Consider the following 23,350-nt stretch of genomic DNA (forward strand, 5'->3'; position numbering starts at 1 on the left):
TTTAAAATAAGAGCTCTGAATCATGAGTTCCTTCTAAATATCAAATTTCATTAAGATCTGGTCACCCGTTCTTAAGTTAAAAATACCTCAATTTTTTCTAATTTTTCCGACTAAACACCTCCCAACTCCCTCAAAGAGAACGGATCTGTTACAATTATGTCAGTCGCGTATATTAGACTTGTGCCTATTCTTCCCACCAAGTTTCATTCTGATCTTTCCACTCTAACCCTTTTCCAAGATTTCTGGTCCCCCCCAACTCCCTCCAATAACACTGGATCCATTCGGGATTTGAAACAAGAGATTTGAGTTACGAGTTCCTTCTTAATAAGAAATTACCCTCCCCCCAACTCCCCCAAAGAGAGCGGATCAGTTGTTATGTCAATGATGTATCTAGAACTTGTGCTTATTTTTTCCACCAAGTTTCATCCCGACCCCTCCAATCTAAGTGTTTTCCAAAATTTTAGGTTTCCCCCTCCAACTCCCCCCAATGTCACCAGATTCGGTCGTGATTAGAAATAAGAGCTCTGAGACACGATATCCTTCTAAATATCGAATTTTACTAAGATCTGATCACCATTTCGTAAGTTAAAAACACCTCATTTTTTCTAATTTTTCCACATTAACTGCCCCCCACTCCCCCTCCCCGTTGGTCGAATCGGGGAACGGAGATTTCTAATTTAATCTGGTCTGGTCTCTGATACGCCTGCAAAATTTCATCGTCTTAGCTTATCTAGAAGTGCCTAAACTATCAAAACCAGGACCGACAGACAGACAGACATACTGAAAGACCGACAGAATTTGCGATCGCTATATGTCACTTGGTTAATGCCAAGTGCCATAAAAATTACACTGAAAGAAATCTTTAACCATAAGTTACAATTCAAGAATAAGTGAAGCGCAAAACGAGTAGAGCACAATTGATGGAAAATACTTTAGAATTTTACGGTTAGGGGACGGGAGGGAGGCATTGGCTAAACTCCTGTATGTAGTGATTTATCCTCGTTTTAACTTTGAACTGAACATTCAATTTTTTTTTTTTGTTTTAAGAATTACTTATTCATCCACACTTAATACTTGTTATCTCTACGTTTGCTACGATTGTTTATTTAGTGTCTACTCATTTTGGGTCTCATTTAATTCGAAAAACCGATGTGTTTCACCGCTTGATAATTCATAGCTATAGAAAATAAAGCTTTTCAAAGTGAACAAAAAGATGAATACAATCCTTCTGGCAAAAAATAAGAAATAAAGTAAAATACAAAAGAAAAACACATCCTTTATAGGGAAAATTGAACATTTCTTATTATAGTGTCCTCATATATCGGCTCATGCATGCTTAATTTAACGGTATATTTTTTTTTCTAAATTGCCCCTTTTAAAGCTGCTTTCATTCTTTTTCTTTAATTATGTAAAAAAATTATGTACTGTAACTCGGGATGTTTTAGTTTCAAACTCGAAGCGAATATATATTTTGTTGTATTTACTAGTGTTTCCATTATTATATATTATATATTCTGGTGTCCCCCCTGGAAAATTTTCCGCGGGTACCCTTGGATTTCGCTAATATTCATATCTGTATTTCTAAATTTCCTCGTTAAGGCACCCTAGCTCAATCTCAAACTATTATGCTACACAAAACTTTATGCTCACAAACCTTAAAAACTATTTGAATAACTAAATACTTTTCACGGAAAACTATTTATTCATTCTACCAAGGCACGACTAAAGTATCATTTTCATAAATACCACAAATTAAAGGCTTAAAAAATCAGGTCAAACAAAGCATAGAGCGAAGGAGAGTACAGAGCTTAAAACTAACATATTATAAAAAATTTAGAAATCTGAAATAACTGTATTATCCCTTCACACAGTTGCATTGGGACCAGAAAACGTGTGTTTTAATTCCATTTTATTTTTTCTCTTAGTCTGGAACTGAAGAAATGGGCTATTTGGTAGTATATTGATAACCAATACCTGGTTTATTATTTGCTCTAAGGATGGAAAAAGGATATCCGAAATCTTTTGATTGCATGATGTTAGTGTCGCATTTAATAGATGGGAAAGAAAATGATTTGTAGATTCAGAACTCAATAAAGAATAGGGATTGTAAGGCGTCTTTAGTATTGTCTCATTGCCTATTTGGATTTTCGCCAAGAAAGACTGTTTAAGCAACTCATTTGTCTTGATATATAAGTAGGGGAAACAATCGGACATCGATGAGGTGTAATCACTTCTTTTCTTTTTGTGAGTCAAATAGTACGCAAATGAAGGCATTGTTGAAATTATTTTTCGAATGAAGGCTGGGTACATTTATGAATCTTTCCTACGATATGTGACTACCATCTGATCAGAAAAAAGAATAGCCTTGTTCAGCTGTTCTGGAAAACCGATTGTATTATATTATGGCTTAGGAAAGAAACCACTTGCTTTAGGGATATATTTTCCCTTTGTCCTGTTTTTCAAGGAACAGTAGGATCTTATATCAGAATCACACACTAGCTTTGTAGTTAAGCGTCATGTAACTCCCATCCGTTTTTTGCCCCTGATCGGTTTGTATGGAAGTTGTGTTTGTATAAATTAGGGAGGAGACCCATTCATTTGCAAATTGGGAGTTCTGCTGTCCTTTTTAAGAGCCAAAACTGACTGAAGGACAACCAAACTCCCTCCCATACCTTTTTGCAGGGCACGCGTGTAAACCCAAAGGGTATCGAATATAAATTCTTAGATGACCACTTGATTCAGAAAAGTTGAAAAGTCTAATAAGTACACTTCCGGAGTTTATAAAACCTTTAAAAGCCTAAGGGGTTGAAAGCGCTGTATTATATAATAGCCCATTGTTCGCAAAGAGGTATTAGTAGCGAAGTTGGGCATGTTTCAATCTTTTTTACCTGATTAGTCTTGGGCTTTTAGAAATCGTTCACTCCGTTAAGATATTCTAGAATGTCCCATGATTATACTCGCTGAAAGGACACACTTACCTGGGTGTGCCCAGTTTAGCTAATACTTCTATATAAAGCACATATTTGTTATTTATTTATAGTTATTAGTATTTGTATTCCTGTTCAGTTTCTAATAGATACCATTGGTAAAGCAAAGTACTTTATCAATTAGAAGATAAGTACTCAGGCGATATGATACATTTACATTTGAAACCGTTAGTTCCTTTATCCATTGGTGATAATTAGGCCATCAATCATAGATGACTAGGGAAGACTTTTATAATTAAAGTTGATTTATTATCTTTCATTTAGTTTCAAGAGCTTGGAGTCTGTTTGACATTTTTTTCTATGGAATTGCATTCCGTTAAATATCAATAACTAGCCTAATGAAAAAAAAATACTGTATCTAATATTATATATAACAGTAAAAAGTAGACACAATTCAGATAAACAGACTAATAGCAAACGAATAGCAATGAAAGAAAACGAACCAACAAAGTCTTTTAGAAATCATGCGCAGGAAATCACTAAATCGAAAACCTGCTTTGCCAAGGAATCATCTACAGGTACTGTGATGGCCAGGAAGACAGAGTAAGACAACATAAAAAAAAAAATAATAATAATAATAATCTCTGTGACTGTTAAATATTAAAGACAAGACAGTAACTTCGAAAATTATCCGTGAAAATTTATAAGTCTTAAATGTTAATTGCATTCTTATCTAACGGTGGATTAAATCACAAGGGCACCTACAAGTGAGGTTATGAGAAGCAGTTTCCCGTCCCTTTTTGCGGCTGAAATACCTTATAAAATCTTATTAAATAAAAAAAAAGAATCCGTAAAAAATTCTTGAAATTAAAGATTCAATCTCTCCAGCTCCAAAGAATTACGCAAATGCTTTTAAGACGTAGTGGAATAATACATCAATTCATCACTAATGGCACATTGGATTAACTGTCACTTTTTTTTTCTTTTCTCTGACCAGTCTCAGGAAGCCCTAATAAATCCAAAGAATAAATAGGTGATACTGAATTAGTGGAATAAATGCACCGAAAGATCAACATTAGTGACTAATTTCAAATGTAATATTTCTCCCTGCCTAGTTTCTGAAGTGAAGGACAAAATAAACGTCCTCCCTTCCCCTCATTCATCCTAATAAAAAAAATCTTTGAGGTGTTTTGACTTTGTGACTGAACTTAACCAGTTCAAGTGTTAAGTTCATTGTTAAGTTTAATAACTGAAGTTCAGCCAAATAATCAAAGGATAAATTAAACAGAGCGTGACAAAGAAACGCTCGTAAGGTTTTTTTCTTTTTCAGGGAGAAAGGGGCAAAAGGATAGGTCTTTATTCGCTTTCAAACTTAACGTTTTCTGCAAATTTCTTAGCCTTAGGTTTTCACTTGTTTGGCGTGTGAGTCCCAGCAAATTCAGTCCCAGATTTTGCTTACAAGTCCAGTGGACATTGTCCGTGACGCATCAACCCAAAATCAATCCAATTCTGTCATCCCTTAGTTCCGTGACTATCTACCTTGGTTCTGCCCTAGGAATGCCGTTCCTGAACAACCTGACTTCCCGGAAGTCAAATTTTACAGCTTTACAGCTATTATATCTGTTAATTGGCCTGCATCTATTTCTTTAGATTTTTTTACGACTCAACAAAAAAACTTGCCAGTAAGTCCGGAAAGTAACCACAATAAAGTAATAAAGCGCCGAGATTTTTTTATAAAACTATTTCATTTGGTGCAGTAACAAACCATTTCATTGAATGCTGACACTTAAAAAAAATACTGTATCTAATACTGTATCACACATAGAATATTCATTTCAATATGCATGCTCTGTGTAAACTGTCCAGGACCTAGTGGCTTCCACAGTGACTTCAGAACTGTCTAAACCTCCTGTAGCTCCCTTGACCAAGAATGATGTTTGTCAGATTGCTTGTTCTGAGCATCAGCACTTTGAAAGATGCTTGAATATTATTGCATATGGAATGAAATAGAAACTATTTCATTTGGTGCAGTAACAAACCATTTCATTGAATGCTGACACTTACTTGCACATACTGGCCAAACTTAACCAGTTAAGTAACTGGTTAAGTAACAAGTGTCAACCACTGAACTTGTTCAGAATGTAAAACTACGAAGTTTTGCGCGATTTCTTTTTCCTGTCTTGTTTCAGAGGAAAAGTAGAAGTGGCTTCACCCCTCTCTCTAGTATCATGGATTCCGCCGAAACTATGTGCTCAGTGCAATAATTACGTCGAAAAATAAGCATTGGTAAAAACTGTTAATTGTGACATCTTTTCCCCTCGTCTAGTTCCCGAGGCGCAGGACAGAGTAAAAGCGGCAAAGCTCAATCTCTTGAAAAATGCTACTCTTACTTTCTGGAGTCCTTTTCCCACTCCTTAAGTAACCCGCAGAACTTTGATATGTGCGAAAGATGGATGTAAACAAAGATATAGGTTATTAGTGATACGAGGACGGAGTTCGGTAAAGCCTTCTCTGAGTTCTTATTTTGCTAGTTCAAAAGTAAACACTGTAAAAGCTTGAGAAGTTGACGTATATAGTCTCAAGACCTGTATGAGGGATATGATCTTACGTCTTAAATTCCAGGTGTGAATAAACAATGTTCCACAAGAATTTTAAAAATTAGATTTTGGATGCTGCTTCTCAGATCTGCTGCTGCCATCTGGTTCACAGGGTAACTGTGGCAATTGAAGAGACATGCGTAGCACATTTTTTCCGGTTTTCTTAAACTGAAATTTATTAATAACATAATTTGTTTTCGCCCATATAAGTTGCTTTTTTAGATCGATTAGGTCGATTGATTGTTCCAAATGCAATTTATATTTATTTCTCAATAGCAAATCTGTTGTGGGATTTCCATATCTAATTTTTTTCATTTTGCCTAGAATACCTAAAAAACATTACTTGTTGTGGGAATTGTTTAAATAAAATACAAAATTAAATTGTTAATTAAACACTAAAAAATGTAAAAGAAGTGTCTTTCTTAACACTTTCCAACTTCAAGTAAATTTTGTAATAAATTGATCACTTAGAATTACCATTGCCAGCAAACAGGTGTCTCTTCCTATAAACCTTGAAGGTTGTAGGGCTACATACCCTTCCAATAGCTACCTAACGTTTTCTGACGATAAGACTAAAATTATCCACCACTCCGTGTCTAATAAGAAGCTTTTTTGCACAGTTCACTTTCAATATGAAGAGTATATGGGCTACTATATGTTCCACTGACTCTTCACTGTCTTAATCAGTAGTTTTTTTTTTCACATCTTTTGAAGCTTTATTTGAAGGAAATAACAAATAAGTATATGAGGTACTGTTTTGACAGTAACACCCTCAGAAATTCAGCTTCAGATCAAGTATAATAACAGAAACAAGCCTTTCTTTAAATATTCTTATCAATGCCTTTTCGCTTAATAATCGAATCTTCGATTATTCATCTTCGTCCGTCTTAGTTTTTTATTCTTGGTAATTAATGGTAAACAAGAAGAAGATAAGTGGATCCACTCGTAAACAATAATCTTTGGCAGCACATCAAACTTTGGCTTTGAAGGTAGCAGTTGGTCTTGGGTGGTTTTGCATTCTACCCTAATAGCCTGATTTTGGATTCCTTGAAAATCCTGCTAAATGAGTCTTAAGAGCGACAGCGTATAATAAAGACCCTTTTTTGGCAACTAATCTTATGCAGGATTCTTATTAAAGCAGGATCGATCTGGATCGAATATGACTTCTGAAGAGTAAAAGTCAAAATCCTTCCGTTTAAGTATATTAAAACTGACTAAAGGCATAAATAAGATGTATTCATGGTTTGGAAAAAGGAATACACGGATTGTTTTCCATTGAATCATAAGCCAAGCGGAGTTTAGCGGTGATAACTGAGCCGGAGGATTTTGAAATACTAACAATCTGAGAAATACGAAGATTACTAAGATGATGAATATTTTAGTCGGTATAGGCCGTATGCATTGTATACGTGAAGGAAAAAAAACCCTCTTAACCCTTGTCATCAAGGTTTGAGAGTTCAGGAAGAGCTTTACTTAGAATCTAGCCTTTGGCTCTTCTCTGGGTTGTGAGTAGAACATGTCTCCATCTCTGTCTCCATCTCTGGGTTGATGGAGACCGAAGAGTTTAACTACCAACGATGGTAATAACCTAATAACCCTTCCTAACCGTTTTGACAAGGTGCACTAAAGACTGAAGGTGAAGGTGTACATTGAAGGTGCACTTGACAACCGATACATCAAAAGATCTGGATTTTTATGCTTATTAAATTTATTAAGTTTAATATTACCCTTCAAAAGCTACGACCCAGACAAAATTTTAGTTTTAACCTACTTATTTTTTACAAAGTTTACATCTCCCCTTCTACTTTCAAAAGAATCGTTTTCGTGGACATGAGTCCAATATTACCATTTGAAACGGGATAAGTATGTTAGTGTAAATCCTCTCGTCTACATTTGGTCTTCGAATTAACTGCTATGTCCTAGCCTCCCCCCATCCTTTCCCGATGGATCTATGAATAACAGAATCTGGAAGCACGTACTTGCTTATTTCTCAGAATTATTCAACTTCGTGAACTAAACCAGTGTTAGAGATCGGGAAAGCAAAATCATATTATAGAACGTGGAAAACCTATCTCAGAAATTTAGGATGTCTTAGAATTAAAAAGTGCGAATTTCCAGATTCAGCAATTACTCGGATCTTGCGTGGTACACCAATTAATTCAGTTTATGCTAAATTTTTTTCGCAGACTCCAATGTGCCTGCTATGCAAACACGTCGAATGCTAGTTCGATCCGGGCTGAGAGAGCCTATAATTTCTCTCTGAATCAAATTTTGAGTGTCCACAAAAAATGGTCCTAATTTACAAGTTCCCTTACTGACGGAATTTATATGCTATATTTAAAAAAGACAAAAACTATTTTTTATCTAATTAAGAATTTTGATGCTCACTCCAGGATCAAAATATCTTTTGTATCTGCATTTTTATTGAGTTGTTACCTTTTTTTTAATCTTTTCAGTGTTTGTGTCCATAAGATAGGCTACTTCGCTTGATTTTTCATTTTTTTTTCTTTTCGCTTTATTCCTATTTTGCTCTAGCAGATTTCTATGAAGCATGTATGTAGCTAATGGGGGGGGGGTCAAACTACACAAAAGCAAGAAATGTTTCAGAATCATAGAAAAATCTAGATTACCCATGAGTTATCTAAGAATTTTGGTACCGAGGCCCTTGCTCACAAGCCTAACCCTTTTTACATGGGTTCTCCCTGTTAAAACAGCAAAATTTTGCAAGGTTTTCAGTTTTATGTATTGTAATAAAATTTAAAACTTTAGGTACGGTTTTCCTTATTCACAAACAGGGGAAAATATAGCGCTGCACTTACAAGCGCTGCACTTGCGAAAAACGGACGTTTTTGCTATCGTGCAGCATACGATACTGAACAGTTTCTTCAACTCTAATACAATAATAAATAAAAAAAAAAACAGATAAAGGGAAGAAAACGAAAGAGAGAAACAAAACAGTCGAAAAACTTCCTCTCCGTTACTATTTATGTTGATGGCTATAATGATGGCTATAATTTTATTTTGGAGGCTTATCCAGTGCTAAAAAAATTAATGTGCTCATAGGCCTCTAGCTAAAGATAATCCTTGGGGAGCATGGTAGCTCATAACAGTATTTCACTGTAAAGGAATGCATGTAGGGCAATAAAAAAGATTTTTATTCGGGGGGTTGTTTTACACAAGGATTTTACTTTTTTTTGGGGGGGGGGAAGTTACACAAAAAACTTAAAAAACGCTACAAAATTTCTTTAAATCCATTTTTTTAACGTTCTTAAAAGTCAGACAAATCTTTTTTTTGGGGGGGGGGGGTCAAACCCCCTAAAAAAGGGTTAGTGCAGGTTATACTGACAAATATGTGTCAGCTAAAAGAGCAAATAGTTGTTGCTGATAATTTTTAGTGATATTATACAAAAAATAGATATTTTATTGGAGAAAATCGTTGGTAAATCTTGGTTTTGAAATTCAAAAAGTTCGAAAAAACATCAACTTTTGCTAATTATTCTCGTGAAGAGTTTTGAAAATTCGTGTATTTTACTGATTTTCACTTGTCTTATTTGCTTGTATCGGAATATGATGAAAGTTTATCCATATTCAGCACTTTCCTAAATGCAGGAAAGGCTGCTATCCCTTCAAACACGACTCTTTAAATAAAACAGTAACTGCGTAAACAGTAATGCTCCGAGAAAAGAAAGTTCATTTAGTGCATTTATTTTCGGAAGAAATTACAGTCGATACTAATATTCTTATGCATATAAAGTATAGAATATTTAAATTAGCACATTTAAATTAGCATATAAATAAGATTGTTCTGGCAAGTAAATAGCTAAATCAAAAATATTTTTTTACAGTTCTAGTTTCTACTGACAAGAGTTGCTCTTTACTAACCCTTCTTCACCATGAATGGTTAAAAAATTGTCGGTAGCAACTGCTGGTGATGATTGAGGTGATGGAACAAACCTATTTTTAGAAAAGTTAGATCTGAACTACTATCAGGCCCCTTTGTCGGTATTAAGTCGTGCATGTCTAAATTCCATTCTGATAATCCTGAGCGGCAAAATTATATTTAAAGAATGTTGTAGTGAGGAATGTTTTTCGTTGGGGTGTCAACTTTTATCACTTGGTCAGTTTTCATGTTTCTTTGGCATGTCATCGTTGTAATAGAATTGAGACAAGGTTTACTAATGACAAATGTTTCATAAACATTTACATAACTGTAAAGGGGAGTATTAATCCGCGAAATATAGGAAGAGATGGGGTATTGCGATGACAATTAAAAAGATATGATACTTCATTGTTAGCTGGTATGCATTCGAGAATTGAAGTTAGGTTAATCACAATGAAACACACCGAAATATGATGAAAATATAATAGTTCAGTAACAAGATTATGGAAACTACAACAAAGAATTAAGGAAGCATGGCCGCCCAGAACACATTATATTAGATACTTATCCTAACATAATATAAAGCAACCAAAATACCATAAAAATATATCTACAACGTAGATTTCAATTGAGACTAAGCCAACTGTCTCCAAAAACTTGAACATATAGGGGAGACATATCCCTTCCCTGCCCCCCTGCATCATCATCACTGACAGTAAATAGCGCAGTATTACTTTTAATGTGAAATTGCTAGCCCCGAGGACCACTTAAGCCATAAAACAGTAATTGGAAGAGTTGGGAATTTTAGAAGTTACCCCTAATCCCACTTGGGAGTAAAGAAAAAATGTATGTATCACACCCCTAAATATAGAGTATTTCGTTATTGTTGCATTGCCTTTCAGGGTATTTTTAGGTATTAGATTGACTCTTGTAATGGTTATCGTTTGTTTATGTTATTTTTTTTCTGTTATTTATTACTAAAAGATGATCTAGAATTGTTAATTTTCGTTTGTTTATTGATTTCAAAGCCTTTCATACAGAATATAGAAGACGAAGCAACACTAAAAAAACTAAAAACAAAAATTATAGGAAATAAATAAACACTTAAAAATATATCACAACTTGAACAAATTAGTGAGTCAGTACCAATGCTCTAAGATGGGTCAGCTTTGAAAGACGGGAATTATACACAGCAAATTACTATTGCGCGGTGATAATGGGTCATCGACATTAAACATTCTTATGAAACAAGAGATGCGGGTCACAGACTTTCTTTTTACACCGTCCCAGGAAGTTCTCAGTCCCCTTAAATCTTTCCTTACGATATTTTCCCTCCCCTAACATAAGTCGACTTGCTTTTCGTTTAGCCCTAGACGATTGGCCGACCAGGACGAGCCCCCTTTGATACCGTGACCTCTCGTTGCTTTCACTGTGCTGCTTAAGACAAAGTCCATCAAATTGATCTTTATAAATGGGGATTGAACACAACGCTACTTAACTTTTGATTCAATACGATACCAGATACTAACCTTATTTCTTACCTTAACCACAGCAGTGTCACTCTGATGCATAGCGCTATCATTTTATTGTATTTGTCTGGTACCAAACAGTTCGTGGTAACGAACTGTAATTAAGGAGCGACGCGGCTATCTAGTGATCGAAATTAAAAAAAAACAGAGTTCTGATAATAATAGACATATCTAAAGAATCGAACTTTTATAATAGGGAATAAATTTAAGAAACAAATTTATGTTTGATTTGGTTTGAATTAATATTGTTATATGTTTAATCATAAGTTGAATAATGAGGGTAGGGCGACATCCCTAGATGCTAGGCTTGAGCACGTTTATTTATTTATTTTTAATTGTTGTGCTTTTGTGATGGTGGGAGATGGTTTGGACATGGATTTGAATTTCGAGGACGAAGTGGTAAGTAAAAATAACACAAAATAATTTAATTGGATTTCTTTTTTTAAGAAGAAATTCTTTATTTGGTATTTGTTTTTGTTTTAACCCTATGTAACGGGCCATGGAGCCTTGTAGGGGTAGAGAGTTATTGTTGTCCATCTATATATATATATATATATATATATATATATATATATATATATATATATATATATATATATATATATATATATATATATATATATATATATATATATATATATATATATATATATATATATATATATATATATATATATATATCTCCCCGTTCGCCTGCAAGGACAGGAGACTTGTTGGTCATGTCTCAATCCTAAAACACGGTAGCCCGCCTGAGTTTATACTCGAGGAATTTACCTCAGTTCCTATAAAAAATTCTTTTTAATTGTTGTACTTTATCTTTGCTGACTAAATTTAACATTTGGAGATGTACCGGGGATAATTTTCAGCGGGGTTGGAATTTTCTGGAGGATTTTTGCATGGAAGACGGGGATTTCTGCGGGAAAAATCCTTTGTGGGAAAATTTTTCGCGTGAGCAACTTTCCTCTGGGGATGGAGGAATTTTCGGAAAAATTTCCACGGAGGGAGATATCTGACATGATTTGAGAAAAGATCAGAAATTGAAGTCTTTTCAAATGAAAGTTTGCCAAGGAGAATATATTCGGCAGAATCGCCCGCGAGAAATTTTCCTTGATGATTTTCAGCGACGATGGAATTGCTAGGGCGTATTTTCTAGGTGGTGGTGGGGGAGGGCGCTTTAAAGGGGATGAGCTTTAATCTGAGGAATTTTCTGTGGTTGAGGGAATCTTCCTTGCAGGGAAGCTTGATTTCCCGGAATTTTGAAATGCCGGGAAATTCATTCATTTTTCAAAATGATCAACAAGTAAATTAAAAAACAAGTTTTTTCAACTGAAAGTAGGGAGCAACAATAAAACTTAAAACGAACAAGAATTATTCGGTATATTAGAAGGGAGCGGGTTCCCCTCCTCTATACCTTGCTCTTTATGCTAAAATTTGAATTTCTGTCCCGATTCTTTAAGAACAACTCTTGAAACAGAATTTAATAGAGTAAGTAGTTCTTTTTAAAACACAAAGAATGTTTACCTTGAGGAACGAGGGATTGAGGAGGGGGAGCGCCCCTAATATACAGAATAATTTCTGTTCGTATTAAGTTTTGTTGTTGATCTTTATTATCAGTTGAAAAACTTGTTTTTCTAATTTATCTCGTACAAGAATAAAACGTTTCACTAAATTTCTTCTATCGACTGAATCAAACGCATACTCATAATTTGTAAAACTGAGGACTTTAGGTGTTTGCTGACTCAGGAACTTTTCAGTTGTTAATCTAAGAGTGAAAACTTAACAAAGTTTTTACTTATTTGAGTTTGTAAATAATGTCCCAAGAAAGGTGCAATTGACAGATAGTACGGTAAGGCAGCGGATTTAAAAGAAGATGGCGGATAAACTCCGCCATCTTCCGAAACTCCTGCTAGGAGTTTAACTCCTGGCAGGAGTTATTTTTTAAATAACTCCTGGCAGGAGTTATTTAAAATTAACTGGGCGACTAGCGTTGCCCAGTTATTTTTGTTTGGATCACACACCAAAAGAAAATTAAGAAGCCGTTTCCACGGAGTAATGTTTAGGGGTAATAATTTCTTAGGAGTATCCTAGATAGCTGCCAAGGTTTCGTTGCATTTCCGTTTTCTGTTTTTTACCCAAATCTCTTGGTCTCATTGCCCTTTGAAAAAAAGTTTTTTTTTCTAGCTGTTTTCATTCTTTTCCAGTCTTTTATTATTGGAAAACACTGGACTCTCAGCTTATGTCTCAATCTATTCTTTTTTTTTACCTTTTAATACCGAGTTTTTGTATATAAAGATGATTCAGAATTAGCCATTGCTCTTACAAAGATTATATTGTATTTTTTGTCTTTCTGGAAATTTTCTCTCACGAACACTTCAAGATCTTGTAAACAACACGTTTTAGAATGCTTGTATAAAATGAGCTAACCTTCAATGCAAGAACTAGACGGTTTGTTGATTCGTATTACAGAGGTTTACGGTGTAAATTTGAACTTTTTTCTTTGGCAATATTTTTAAACAAACTTTGAAAGATAAACCTGATTAATATGATGGTTAAATTTACCATTTGAAATTTTATTTCTAAAGATTTAATTGCAGTATTTAGATTAAAATGAAGGTATCCAGGCAATTATTTATTTTTGAAAAAAATAGGTATTTTTGTTGACCTTTCAATTTGCACTTTCTGTCTTTTTTTTTCTTTTCTTTTTTTTTAATTCCCCTTGTGCTAGGGGTGAATTTACTTTCGAAACATTCATGGAAACTACATTTTCAACAAGTCATTTAGGTTACGGTAGTAACGTTTACTTGAAGCCGACAATATTTTAAGAACCTTTCCATCAAACAGTTCGTGATAACGAACTGCATTAAGGAGCGACTCGGCTAAATAGCAAACTGAAACTCTAAAAAACGGAATTTTGATACTTTTAGTTACGTCGTATTTTTACGCTGATTCTAAATATATAAGATTTATCAAGTTTAATTTTATCCATAAAAAGTTATGAGCCTGAGAAAATTTGTCTTATTTTAGAAAATAGGGGGAAGTCAACGAATCTTAACAAAAATCACATCATCAGATTCAGCATATTAGAGAACCCTACTGTAGAAGTTTCAAGCTCCTATCTACAAAAATAAAGAATTTTGTATTTTTTTCCCAGAAGACAGATCACGGATGCGTGTTTATTTTTTTTATTTTTTTTTTTTCTTCTTTCTTTTTCCCGGGGTGACCGTATCGACCCAGTGGTCCTAATATGTCGTGCGAGGACTCATTCTAATAGAAATTAAAAGTTTTAGTGCACTTTTTAAGTGACCAAAAATATTAAAGGGCACCTAGGCCCCCTCCCACGCTCATTTTTTCCCAAAGTCACTGGACCAAAATTTAGATACCAATTTTGTTCAGCATAGTTGAAAAACCTAATAATTATGTCTTTCAGGACGAATTACTCCCCCACAGTCCCCGGGGGAGGGGCTGCAAGTTACAAACTTTGACCATTGTTTACATATAGTAATGGTTATTGGGATGTGTATAGACGTTTTCAGGGGGACTTTTTCACGTTGAAGGGGGTTCAGCAGTTTACTTGGAGAATCTTTCTTTGGAGGAATTTATCATGAGGGAAGAAAATTTTCATGAAGGGGCCTCAGGGTTTTTCAAGCATTATTTAAAACAAAAATGAGAAAATAATAAAAAAAAAAGTTTTTTCAGTTGGAAGTAAGGAGCAGCATTAGAACCTAAAACGAACAGAAATTATTACGTATATAAAGGGGTTCCACAATACCCCACTCGATACGCTAAAGTATTTTTAGTAATTTCAACTATTTATTCTAAGGTCTTTGCGATTCAGTGGTCATTCTTATAAAATAGGGACCAAATTGAAGCTTTAGTGTAAGGAACGAGGTATCGACGAGGAGAACAACCTCATATACACGATAAAAACATACAAATATAGAATTTCGTTACGTAAGTTAATTCGTAAGCTACGTATATTCATCAAACAGTTCGTGGTAACGAACTGTAGTAAGGAGCGACCCGGCTCAATAGTAACCAAAACTCTAAAAAATGGAATTTGATGCCAATAGTTACATCAAAAGAATTGCATTTTAATGCTGATTTTAAATATATAAATTTCCCCAAGATTCGTCTTACCCGTCAAAAGTTACGAACCTTAGAAAATTTACCTCATTTAGAAAATAGGGGGAAATACCCCTTAAAAGTCATACTACCTTAACGAAAATCACACCATCAGATTCAGCGTATCAGAGAACTTTATTGTAGAAGTTTCAAGCCCTTATCGTCAAAAATGTGGAATTTCGCATTTTTTGCCAGAAGAGAAATCACGGATGCGTGTTTATTTGTTTGTTTTTTTCCCAGGGGTGATCTTATCGACTCAGTGGTCCTAGAATGTCGCAAAAGGGCTCATTCTAACGGAAATTAAAAGTTCTAGTGCCCTTTTTAAGTGACCAAAAAATTGGAGGGCACCTAGGCCCCCTCCCACGCTCATTTTTCCCAAAGTCACCGGATCAAAATTCTGCGATAGCCATTTTATTCACTATAGTCGAAAAACCTAAAAACTTTGTCTTTGGTGACGACTCACTCCCCCGCAGTCCCCGTGGGAGGGGCTGCAAGTTACAAAATTTGACCTGTGTTTACATATAGTAATGGTTACTGGGAAGTGTACAGACGTTTTCAGGGGATTTTTTTTGGTTTGGGGGGAGAGTTGAGGGGGAGGGTTACGTGGGAGGGTCTTTCCATGGAGGAACTTCTCATGGGGGAAGAGACTTTCAATGGAGGCGGCGCAGGATTTTCTAGCATTATTTAAAAAAACAATGAAAAAATAAATATGAAAAGTTTTTTTTACTGAAAGTGAGGAGCAGCATTAATACTTAAAACGAGCAGAAATTATTACGCAGATGAGGGGTTTACCTCCTCGTAATACCTAGCTCTTTACGCTAAATTATTTTTAGTAATTTCAGCTATTTATTCTACGGCCTTTGTGATTCAGGGGTCATTCTTAAGGAATTGGGACAAAATTTAAGCTTTAGTGTAAAGAACGAGGTATCGACGAGGGGTGAGTCCCCTCATATACGCAATAAAACACACGAATATAGAAGTTCGCTACGTAAGTTAATTCTTAAGTTACGTATATTTTTTACTTATGAAAACGTTAGTAAAAAATTAAAAGTTATAGTTGCCTTCTTATGTAATCAAAAAATTGGAGGGCAACTAGGCCTCCTCTCTCGCTCCTTTTTTCTCAAAATCATCCAATTATAACTATGAAAAACCCATTTAACCCAAAACTATTAATATACAAATTTCGTTTTAATTATTTCTACGCGGAGAGCCAAGATAAAAAAAATGCATTAATTTAAAAACGTCCAGAAATTAAACAAAAAAAAAACAAGTTTTTTTAAATGAAAGTAAGGAGCGACATTAAAACTTAAAACGAACAGAAATTACTCCGTATATGAAAGGGGCTTTTCGTCCTCAACGCCTCGCTCTTTACGCTAAAGTTTTTTTAAATTTTTAAGAAGTCGAGTTAAGAGAAAGAGTCAAACTTTAGCGTAAAGAGCGAGGCGTTGAGGACGAAAAGCCCCTTTCATATACGGAGTAATTTCTGTTCGTTTTAAGTTTTAATGTCGCTCCTTACTTTCATTTAAAAAAAAACTTGTTTTTTTTTGTTTAATTACCAATAAAAACGCTAAGAAAAAAAAAGTTCTAGTTGCCTTTTTAAGTAACCAAAAATTTAGAGTGCAACTAGGCCTCCTCCGTTACCCCTTTTTTTTTTATCAAAATCATCCGATCAAAACTATGAGAAAACCATTTAGCAAAAAAAAAAAAAAAAAAAAAAAAAAAAAAAAAAAAAAAAAAAAAAAAAAAAAGATATGCAAATTTCGATTTAATTATTCATGTGCGGTGAGTCAAAATCAAAAGATGCTTTAATTAACAACGTTCAGAAATTAAATAACAAATTAACAAGTTTCCCCACCCCCACCCCCCCCCCCCAAAAAAAAAAAAATTGGTGCAAATCGTAAAAAAGTAACAAAAATGAATATAAACAACTTTTTGATGCGTTTTTTCACTTATTTGTACCCCTTCCCTTCCCCAAAAATATACATTTACCCCCCACTCCCACCCTCCCGTTTGGAAAAATTCTGGGTACGGCCCTCCGTCCATGGTATTTTAAACAGAAGTTAAATTTGAAAAGTAAGGGGGAAAACAGGAAAATATTGATATTGCATAGGCTCATGCCCAAGAAGCTTCACCACGTGCAAGTGTGCCTGATCAGTAGCAAATGACATGTAACGATGTTGTCGAACAGTTCGTGGTAACGAATTGTAGTAGGGAGCGACCCGACTCAATAGTAACCGAAACTCTAAAAAATGGAATTTTGATACCAATAGTTGCATCAAAAGAATCGCATTTTAATGCTGAGTTTAAATATGTAAGTTTCATCAAGATTAGTTGTACCCATCAAAATTTACGAGCCTGAGAAAATTTGCCTTATTTTAGAAAATAGGGGGAAACACCCTCTAAAAGTCATACGATCTTAACGAAAATCACACTATCACGTTCAGCGTATCAGAGAAACTTATTGTAGAAGTTTCAAGCCCCTATCTACAAAAATGTGAAATTTCGTATTTTTTTGCCAGAAGACAAATCACGGATGCGTGTTTTTTTTTTTTTTTTCCAGTGGCGATCATATCGACTCAGTGGTCCTAGAATGTCGTGAAAGGGCTAATTCTAACGGATATTAAAAGTTCTAGTGCCCTTTTTAGGTGACAAAAAATTTGGAGGGCACCTAGGCCCCCTCCCACGCTCATTTTTCCCCAAAGTCACCGGATCAAAATTCTGAGATAGCCATTTTATTCACCATAGTTGAAAAACTTAATAACTATGTCTTTGGGGACGACTTACTCCCCCGCAGTCCCCGTGGGAGGGGCTGCAAGTTGCAAACTTTCACCTGTGTTTACATATAGTAATGGTTACTGGGAAGTGTACAGACGTTTTCAGGGGGATTTTTTTGGTTTGGGGGGAGATTTGAGGGGGGTTTTACGTGGGAGGATCTTTCCATGGGGGAAGAGACTTTCAATGGAGGGGGCGCAGGATTTTCTAGCCTTATTTAAAAAAACAATGAAAAAATAAATATGAAAAAGTTTTTCTACTGAAAGTGAGAAGCAGCATTAAAACTTAAAACGAACAGAAATTATTACGCATATGAGGGGTTTACCTCCTTGTCATACCTCGCTCTTTACGCTAAAGTATTTTTATTAGTTTCAACTATTTATTCTACGGTCTTTGTGATTCAGGGGTCATTCTTAAGGAATTGGGACAAAATCTAAGCTTTAATATAATGAGCGAGGTATCGACGAGGGGTGCGCCCCCTCATATACGCAATATAAACATACGAATATAGAAGTTCGCTACGTAATTTAATTTGTAAGTTACGTATATTTTTTACTTATGAAAACGTTCGGAAAAATTATAATTTATAGTTGCCTTTTTAAATAATCAAAAAATTGGAGGGCGACTAGGCCTCCTCCCTCGCTCCTTTTTTCTCAAAATCTTCCAATTAAAACTATGAAAAAGCCATTTAGCCCCAAAAAATTAATATGCAAATTTCGTTTTAATTATTTATGTGCGGAGAGCCAAGATGAAAACATGCATTAATTCAAAAGACAAATCACATTCAAAAGACAGATCATTCAAAAGACAGAAATTACTCCGTATATGAAAGAGGCTTTTCCTCCTCAACGCCCCGCTCTTTAGGCTAAAGTTTTTTACTGTTTTAAAATGCAGAGTTAAGAGAAAGAGTTAAACTTTAGCGTAAAGAGCGTGGCGTTGAGGAGGAAAAGCCCATTTCATATACGGAGTGATTTCCTTTCGTTTTAATTTTTAATGTCGCTCCTTACTTTCATTTAAAAAAAAAATTGGTTTTTATTTGTTTAATTACAATTTGAAATCTACTTGGCATCCTATAAGCAACCATAAACTTAATGAAGACTTGACTTTGAAAGTAAAATAATATATGTTACAAAATCATAGAAAGGCTAAGCTTATTAGATAAATATTGGTGATTAATTAGTGTGTCATGGTGGCTATTGACAGCTACTTCTTGCAAGGATGAAAAGTTTTGATATAAAAAGGTCATGGGCGCCCCATATTTTAAATAGTAAAAAATTACCTGTCATGCAAATTGGAAAAATGGGCGGAGATTTATCTGTCGCTTACTTCAGTTCTATAGTTTGCATCAAACATCTAAGGCATCTAACGCATCAATGTGCATAAGAACCTTTTCTTAATAAAATCTAGACGCTCAGATGTTACATAAAAGTCTCACCTTTTGCTTTACTTAATCGGACACTATTAAAGTCATTTTTAAGAAGGACCTAAGAATTTACTCAGGTAAAAAATGAGCATTTAAAAGAAGTGCAAGGGGGCGGGCAGATGAAAACACTAAAAACAAGTAACTCTCAATTGTAAACAATCTTAAAGCTTAGGGATGATGGTTTTAATTCTTTCAACATTTCTATAGTATAGTAACCTGAGAAACTGTCATATATTTTCATTTCCGCTCCAAATATTTTTTTTTTAATACTCTGTTTTGAAGATGCAAATTTTTATGCATATATGAATTAAAGGACGCCAAAGTAACTTTAGATTTTTATAATATGTTTTGCGACCTTAACAAAATTTGCTTAAAGTTGTCTTAAACATGGGCCCCAGTATGGGGGGGCATGCCCTCCCTTGAAATTTGGGACTATGGTGTAATTATAAAGAAACTAAAGGGATAAGAGCAGAATAGAAAAAAAAACTGGAGAAAATGTGTGTTGCCACATTGTCAACTGCCTGCCAATAGATTTCGACCATTAACGAGGATAATAAAAATTCTAATCTCTGACTGAGTGACCCTTTTCGAGTTTTCCACGAACATTTTTCTATATGATTTGGTTGGAGCAACAAAAAATTCAAATTCTTCATAGTAATGAATGGTAAGTAAATAACGATCCTTGTCAATAGTGAAAATATATGAGCCTAACTATTGATAATATTGAATAAAAGAATCAGCTTTTGTGGTGATTCTAAATATGTATTTGTTTATTAGTAATTTGTGCAGTTATTAGGACAAAAGAAAGTTCGTATAATTATAGAAAACACAAGGAAAACAGCTTAATAAAGGATAATTTAATAAGGGATAATAAGGAAGATTTTGAGCCTTAAAAAGGAAAATATGAGTTCCAATTTGTGACTGAGTGACTTTCCGGTTTTCTGCAATCATTTCTTCTATATAATTTGGTTGGAAAAAAAAAATCAAGCTCTTCATAGCAATGAATCTTAAAGTAAATAATGATCCCTGTCAATAAGAAAATTATAAGAGTCTAACAATGGATAACATTAAATCAAAGAATCAGCTTTTTATGATGATTCTAAACATGCATTTTTGTTTATTAGTTATTATTGCAGTTATTAGTACACAAGAAAGTCCGTATAATTGTAGAAAACATAAGGAAAACAACTTAATAAGGGGTGTTTTGGTAAGAATATGCCGTCAACCTTTGCATGCATTGCAAGAGCACCCATGAGCTGATGTATAAAGCTACTAAATTCAGAAATGTTTCCCCTGAAAAGAATGCTGGGAATCTCTGTATTCTTCCCCTGAACGGATGCGTTTTTTATGTTTTATTATAATCCTTTTTTCCAGGAGTTTTACAGTCATGAAGCTAAGGGTCTCAAAAATACTGGTTTTTGCTATTCAAAATAAAAATGAAAATATTGAATTAAAATATTTATTGGATTGTCTTAATCTTAGTTTCAATGTTTTACTTTGAACAAACTACTTTGATAATCCGTTACTTTTATCAACACTGAGTCTAAAGGCAATATATACTTTGGTGTTTGAAAACAAAGTTCAAAACTGTCGATATTGTTAAAAAATATCCGTCCAACGCTTCCGCAATAGAACTGACACAGAACATCATGCTCAACAGAACTGAATCCTAGTTTTTGTAAGTAGGCCATTGTTTTGTGTATTTTTATAATTATTTACATTTTCCATTTTTACATACTTTCTCCATTGCCTTTAGCAAAATGCTTGTCTCTAGGCTTCATTAAATAAAAAAACAACAAGTTTTTTTAACTGAAAGTAAAGGGCGACATGTATGAGGGGGGTTGCCTCCTACTGAACATTTCGCTATTCACGCTACAGTTTTTTTTACATTTAAAAAAAGTTACTTATTGTTTTAATTAAACACCCCTTGTGTTTCAGGAGTCAGTTTTAAAGGATTGGGACAAAATTTAAGCTTTAGCGTAAACAGCGAGGAGTTGAGGATGGGGCAAACCCCTTGATAACGTAATAATTTCTGTTCGTTTTAAGTTCAATGTTACTCCTTACTTGCAGTTGAAAAAACTTACTTCTTATATTTAATTTCTGATTTTTTTTTTAATGACAACAGGATATCTGGATCAACCCCACAGAAAAATCCCTCCCCCCAAAAAAACAGAAAAAAAATACAATTATTGTTTCTATAGATGGAAATTCTGTGAGACTTTTGATCTTCTGCCTAACTGAAGCCATCACAAACTATACACTAAGATTTTCTTATCGATAAATACATTATGAACATTTGTTTAAATACATTGAAGTGCTTCATATAAATAGAAAAAGAAAAGTATTACCATTAAAAATTATTACCATTACAATATTACCATTTAAAATTGCCGAAAACTAAGTTCCTAACAGTATTTGCCACCCCAAAGAAATTTCCTGATGGGGCTGATGATGGTGTGCCTTGCCTTTTCCACCTCTCTGCTGGTAAATATGGGAATGAAACATTTTAGCTGTATAGAGAAACATTTTAATTATTCCTGCTCCCCCCTACCTCTTTCAACATTTATCTGAAGCCTAATGAAGAGTAAGCAGCTTCTTCATTAAAATGTACTTTATTCGGAATCTACCCTACCCCAACCAAAACATTGACTCCAACCCCCCCCTCATTATATATGATACGCAATTACAGATCACCAAACGAAGCTTAATTTCATTACAAATAGAGTGTATCAACTTGATTGAATCCAGTAATTCCAACGTGTGGCGTTACTTATTTTGCAATTGGGAAGCCTAAAATATAGTTATTGATATTTTTAAACGATTAGCTTCTCAGAATTTTAAATTGATTGTAAATTCGTACTCTTTGGGGTAAAGTCGTTGTTTTTACCTTAAATCGCACTGGCCGGCGAATAAGGTTGGGTGAACATCCTGTAGATTCGCCGGGTTCCCTAAAATGGTGGAGAGCAAGACTTTCCCCTGGCCCAACCTTTACGGTCACTCAATAAAGAGCTTTAAATTTACGTTTGAATGGGATCCCTCCCAATTATCTTAGATCTTCAGTTTGATACAATCACCCCTGGGGAAAAAAAGGGAAATTCTACAATTTGAAGATTGGAGCCAAACCTCTACGGTAGGATTCTCTAATATGATGTATCTAATAAAGAGATTTTCAACAAGATCACTTACTTTTTTTGGGGCGTTTCCCTTTTTTTTAAATATTAGACATATTTTCTGAGATTTTGGTTTTGGGTGGATAACAATATACTGCAAGAATTATATATATATATATATATATATATATATATATATATATATATATATATATATATATATATATATATATATATATATATATATATATATAAAAGCCAATACTGCTGGTCTAGCAACTGTCATGAGATTTCTATTTTGAGTTTTGGTGAATATTGGCCCAAGCCACTTTTTACTTTTAGTTTTTTATCACAAACTTTTAATTTTTTTTTGAACCTGTTCGGTTTATTTAGTTGAATAGAACAATAAAAAGAAAGAGCGTCAATTTGACAGTTGGATAGTAAGTTTAACTTCTGTTTTTTTTTTTTTTCGCTATTCTATTTTTTTTAATGTCAAAATATATAAGGGATTTAATTTCGAGGGGGACAAATGTCTTGCTAAGAAAGAGGTACATTTTACAAGGCCTTTATAAAATCAAAACGTGGTATCTATGCAGGCAGGATGCTTTTTTAGTATCTCTACTCCTTCTGTAAACTATTCTAAGGCGTAGAAAATTGCATAAAGACCAGTCTACATCTGTTATAACCTACGAAAGCAATAAATCTTCCTGTAATTTTGGTTTGAGTTTAATGTTCTTTCAAGATTAAATACATAATAATTAAACATGTTCTTGATTAAATAAAATGATCCATTTGCCAGAAATCTTTGTCGTTTAAAATTTACTGTATTTTGTTTCATTTTGCATGCGATTTAATTACTCTTTAATTTGAGAGTTTTTTCCTAAAAGCATTTAAAAATAAAGTTATTCATACAAAAAAATGTCCTGAAATATATTCACTGTCACCCAACCACCACTGCTATTTCGACGTCTGCCACCCCCCTGGAAAATT

The 23,350-nt window shown here is 34.2% G+C and overlaps 1 protein-coding gene across 12 annotated transcripts in view; it reads left to right on the plus strand.

The window, feature by feature from the left end:
• The window catches only part of LOC136025274 (octopamine receptor beta-2R-like), a 146,017-nt gene that overhangs the window by 95,186 nt on the left and 27,481 nt on the right, over nucleotides 1-23,350 (plus strand). The window contains exon 1 of one of the 12 annotated variants that reach the window (XM_065701148.1): nucleotides 5,328-5,426. The exons of 9 other annotated variants lie outside the window; for them this stretch is intronic. The gene's annotated coding sequence lies outside the window, so the exon portion shown is untranslated. Of the gene's footprint in view, nucleotides 1-5,327; nucleotides 5,427-5,500; nucleotides 5,550-23,350 lie in introns of those variants that run through there. 2 more of the 12 variants (XM_065701154.1, XM_065701149.1) reach the window with 2 other exon arrangements.

Source organism: Artemia franciscana, chromosome 3 (assembly GCF_032884065.1).
Source record: "Artemia franciscana chromosome 3, ASM3288406v1, whole genome shotgun sequence".
Classification (NCBI taxonomy): Eukaryota; Metazoa; Arthropoda; class Branchiopoda; order Anostraca; family Artemiidae; genus Artemia; species Artemia franciscana.